Source organism: Arvicola amphibius, chromosome 5 (genome assembly GCF_903992535.2).
Source record: "Arvicola amphibius chromosome 5, mArvAmp1.2, whole genome shotgun sequence".
Taxonomy (NCBI): domain Eukaryota; kingdom Metazoa; phylum Chordata; class Mammalia; order Rodentia; family Cricetidae; genus Arvicola; species Arvicola amphibius.
The window spans coordinates 28,752,335-28,757,707 of record NC_052051.1 but is presented as its reverse complement, the minus strand read 5'-3'; the positions used below and the strand labels follow the sequence as shown (position 1 = coordinate 28,757,707).

The 5,373-nt window shown below is 45.3% G+C and overlaps 1 non-coding gene across 1 annotated transcript; it reads left to right on the top strand.

Annotated features, from left to right (window-relative positions):
* Positions 1–4,561: 4,561 nt before the first annotated feature.
* Positions 4,562–4,772, top strand: LOC119815982. The gene has a single exon (XR_005285651.1). It is a non-coding gene; the product is annotated as a small nucleolar RNA U85 (small nucleolar RNA).
* Positions 4,773–5,373: the final 601 nt, after the last annotated feature.

Below are 5,373 nucleotides of genomic sequence, written 5' to 3'. Positions count from 1 at the left end.
ACCAGAAAATGGAAGGATCTCCCCTGCTCGTGGATTGGGAGGATCAACATAGTAAAAATGGCAATTCTACCAAAAGCAATCTATAGATTCAATGCAATCCCAATCAAGGTCCCATTAAAATTCTTCACAGAGATTGAGAAGACAATAATCAACTTTATATGGAAAAACAAGAAACCCAGGATAGCCAAAAAAATCTTATACAATAAAGGTACTTCTGGAGGCATTACCATCCCTGACTTCAAACTCTATTACAGAGCTACAGTATTGAAAACGGCTTGGTATTGGCATAAGAACAGAGAAGTTGACCAATGGAATCGTATAGAAGACCCGGATCTTAAACCACAAACCTATGAACACCTGATTTTTGATAAAGGAGCCAAAAGTACACAATGGAAAAAAGAGGGCATCTTCAACAAATGGTGCTGGCATAACTGGATGTCAACCTGTAGAAGAATGAAAGTAGATCCATATCTATCACCATGCACAAAACTCAAGTCCAAATGGATTAAAGACCTCAATATTAATTTGAACACATTGAGATTGATAGAGGAGAAAGTGGGAAGTACTCTACAACAAATGGGCACAGGGAACCGTTTCCTATGCATAACCCCAGCTGCACAGACTTTAAGGGCAACATTGAATAAATGGGACCTCCTGAAGTTGAGCAGCTTCTGTAAAGCAAAGGACATTGTCACTAAGACACAAAGGCAGCCTACTGACTGGGAAAAGATCTTCACCAACCCTGCAACTGACAAAGGTCTGATCTCTAAAATATATAAGGAACTCAAGAGACTAGACGGTAAAATGCCAATTAACCCAATTAAAAAATGGGGCGATGAACTGAACAGAGAATTCTCAACAGAAGAAGTTCGAATGGCCAAAAGACACTTAAGGTCATGCTCAACCTCCCTAGCTATCAGGGAAATGCAAATCAAAACAACTTTGAGATATCATCTCACACCTGTCAGATTGGCTAAAATCCAAAACACCAATAATAACCTTTGCTGGAGAGGTTGTGGGGTAAGGGGCACACTCATCCATTGCTGGTGGGAATGCAAACTTGTGCAACCACTTTGGAAAGCAGTGTGGCGGTTTCTCAGGAAATTCGGGATCAACCTACCCCAGGACCCAGCAATTCCACTATTGGGAATCTACCCAAGAGATGCCCAATCATACAACAAAAGCATATGCTCATCTATGTTCATAGCAGCATTATTTGTAATAGCCAGATCCTGGAGACAGCCTAGATGCCCTTCAGTGGAAGAATGGATGAAGAAACTGTGGAATATATACATGCTAGAATACTACTCAGCGGTAAAAAAACAATGACATCTTGAATTTTGCAGGCAAATGGATGGAAATAGAAAACACTATTCTGAGTGAGGTAACCCAGACCCATAAAGATGAACATGGGATGTACTCACTCATATTCGGTTTCTAGCCATGATTATAGGACATCGAGCCTATAAGTTTGGGATCCTTGAGAAGATAATAAGAAGGTGAACTCCCAAAAAAGATATAGTAATCCTCCTGGATATTGGAAGTAGACACGATCGCCAGGCAAAATTGGGAACTTGAGGGTTGGGCAAGACTGGGCCAAGGGAAGATGGGGAGAGAAAAGTGTGAAGGGGAGAGCGGGGGGAGCTCGGAGGAATGGGGTGCTTGGGATATAGGAAGGGTGGATATGAGAGCAGTGAAGCATATATCTGAATTTAAGGAGCTACCTGAGGGTTGTCAAGACACTTGACCCTAGAGGGGTTCCCAGGTTTCCAGGGAGACGCCCCCAGTTAGTTCCTTGGGCAGCTGAGGAGAGGGAGCCTGAAAAGGCCAGTTCCTATAGCCATACTGATGAATTTCTTGCATATCACCATAGAACCTCCACCTGACGATAGATGAAGAAAATGACAGAGCCCCACCTTGGAGCACCGGACTGAGCTCCCAAGGTCCTGATGAGGAGCAGAAGGAGAGAGAACATGAGAAAGAAAGTCAGGACCGTGAGGGAACCTCCAGCTGGCCACAGATGGGGAAGGTGACTGAGCCCCACATTGGAGCACTGGACTGAGCTCCCAAGGTCCCGATGAGGAGCAGAAGGAGAGAGAACATGAGAAAGAAAGTCAGGAATGTGAGGGGTGCGTTCACTCATGGAGACGGTGGGACAGAACTAATGGGAGATCACCAACTCCAGTTGGAATGGGACTGATGGATCATGCGACCAAACCCGTCTCTCTGAGTGTGGCCAACAGCGGGGGCTGACTGAGAAGCAAAGGACAATGGCTCTGGGCTCTGATTCTTCTTCATGGACGGGCTCTGTGGGAGCCTTCTCAGCTTGGTCGATCACCTTCCTGGACCTGGGGGGAGTTGGGAGGACCTTGGTCTTAGCATAGAGTGGGGAACCCTGATGGCTCCTTGGCCTTGAGAGGGAGGGAGGGGAGGTATGGGTGGAGGGGAGGGGAGGGAAGGGGGAGAAGGAGGGGAGAGAAAGGGGAGAAGGAGGGGAGGGAGGGGGGAGGAGGAGGGAAGGAGATGGAAATTTTTAAATATAAAAAAAAATAAACCATGAGAAGAAAAAAAAAAAAAAAAAAAAAAAAAAAAAAAAAAAAAAAAAAAAAAAATGAAAACTAGAATATGTGAAATTGTGGTTAGAGGGGCTACTGTCCACAACATAGTAAGGGTCACCTCGAAGCAGGATGCAAAGCAACCCTATTTTATCTGCTCTGCTTTAAGTCCTTTGGAAACTCTCAATGAGTCTCTGAAATGGTCTTTCACTGTGCAAGCAAAAGTTGCTTCTGTGACTCCATTATGTTCCCAGTCTGATGAGACACATTCCCATGCATTCACTGTAGTCATCCAGCGAATCTAGAGCTGTCAGCGCTGTGGAGGCTTCTCTGGGCCTTGCCCTGCTGGGTGGAGAGCATCCTGCCTGAGGGGACTTGCCTTTCCTGAAGGAAAAGTGAAGTGTCCCAAGGGGAAGGAAGGGACACTCATAACTAGGGAAGTTGTCCACTCCCAGGGATGATGGGGGAGGGGCAGATAGGGAGTAGCCTGGAAAGCTTCAGAAGGGGACAGTCCCGAGCCACTAGGTCATCATGGCCTCTGACTTTAAGGGCAGTGCAAGATTCAACCTGGCCTACCCTGAGTCTCACGCAGAGCCGGCTGAGTGTGCTTCAGAAGAGCAGGGCTGCAGGAGGCTTGACTGGAGAGACTAAATGGTCCCTTTCCCTTGCCCACCTGCTCCATCTCTACAGACAAGCAGAGCAGAGATGTGGGCTAAGGAATGAGGCAGTGTTTAGGACATAGAAGGGCAGTCAGAAGAGCCAGTCCAGAGTCCATAGTACTCATATTCACAAACCATCGTGGAATAGTCCATCCTAGGGGGAGGCGAGAGTTGGTGTACAGCACCCCAGGCCAGAGTGATGCAGGAGTTTCAGCAGCGTAGGTGAACATGCCTGGCTCAGGAAGGAGCCCTTTAACATGCAGATGTGACCCTGTTCATCTCTCAAGGTTGGGTGACAGAAGGAGGGTGACCCAGGTGCCTTCAGCATGCAGGGTTTCCTTTGACAGGGATGCTCCACTCCTTCTGGAATACTCCAGACCCATTTCTGAGAGCTCCCTGTGGCCACACCCCTCCTGCTGCTCAGCCCCATAGTCATCTTCCAGGACGACAGGCAAAGTCTGTCCAGAGATGTCTGGACTGCGGGACTGGTCCATGGGAAACACTGAAGGCTTCGAGCTTCTTGTCAAAGCAATTACAACTGAAGCTCATGAGACCCTTGAATTTTTGGGAAGTAGATTTTAGAAATACCCAGTCACACAGTTCACTAAGCCATCCTCGTGGCCTGTTGGGCTGGGTAAGTTTTCCTTTATGCTGTTTGAACCCTATTTACAGACTTCATTCTATCTTATATTTTTCTACTCAAAAGTGTATGTAAGGAAATTATGTTCAGAACAACATCAAGGTGCCAACCTATATAGCAATTCTGATTCTGTGATGTAGCCTTGAATGCCTTGTCTTCTGGAGTAGCATCTGCTTTGTCTTTACACAGCGGAAGGGACAGGGAAAGAAGGCAATGATGGCATCACTTCTGCTTGTGAGGGAATAGCTTCAATGTCTGAGTCACCTCATAAGGGTCTTACCCCTTAATACTCAGACAAAAATAAATAAGTGCAGCATGAGTTTGGGAGGCAGAAAGCACTGAAACCATAGCACGTACCTCAACTTTTTGTAAAGATGTTTAATTTGGTGTTGTATACATTGGTCAGAAAGTTAATTTTCACATATACACAAAGGTTCAGATGAATGTGTGGGTTTAGGTGAGAACATAGCAGAGGTTTGAGAAGGCACATTTTTTTTTCCTGATTGAGGGGACAGCAGGAGTTGGACTTATTTTCAATGAGGAGTTTAGCACCGTCACCGTCAGATGCTCAGATTTTGACAGGAGCAGTGTAGGCATGTATTAGTTTTATAACCAAAAATAAATTTTGCTTAGACATTTCCATTTTGGGAAAAAGAAAAGAAGAATTGAGAGTAGTATTTTAAGAAATTTATGTTACAAGCCAAGTAAGAGAACTGCATATCAGGTCTCTAATCTTGGTAGAGACAGTTATGTGCATTCACTGTAAGGGCAGTCCAACAAGCATGTTTCCTACTTTGAACCACCTCACTCCAGACAGGATTATTCTTTAGTTCCCAGAGAAAAATTGTAAACTGAATTGGAGTAGAAACAGGCCATATTCAAGTACCAAGATTATAAGTCTTAAAGGATTTAGATTATCATGATCACCAAGAGATAATATGCGTATTTTCTTATTTATTCATGTCTGTTTATTTATTTTGCATCCTGACTGCAGCCTCCCCTCCCTCCTTTCCTTCCACTCCCTCTCCCAATCCTCCTCCCTTCCATACACCTGTCCTCTGTATTCACTCAGAAAGGGCTGACCTCCCACAAATATCACAAAGCATGGCATATGAAACTGCCATAAGACCAGGCACCTCTCCCTGTATTCAGGCTGGGCAATGAAGTCAAACATGAGGAATATATTCCCAAGGGCCAACCAAAGCACCAGAGACAGTCTCTGCTCCCATTGCCAGTAGTCCTACAAAGAGATCAAGCTACAACTGTATATATGCAAAGGGCCTAGTTTGGTACAATGCAGGAGCCTTGGTTGTTGATTCAGACTCTGTGAGTTCTTATGAGCCAGGTTAACTGTTTCTGTGGATTTTCTTATAATGTCCCTAATCCCCTGGCTCCTACAATCTCTTCTGCCTCTCCTCAGCAGGAGTCCCATAATTCAGTCCAGTATTTGGCCATGGGTCTCTGAATCTGCCTCCATCAGTCACTGGATGAAGGTTCTCTGATGACAAGCGGAATAGTC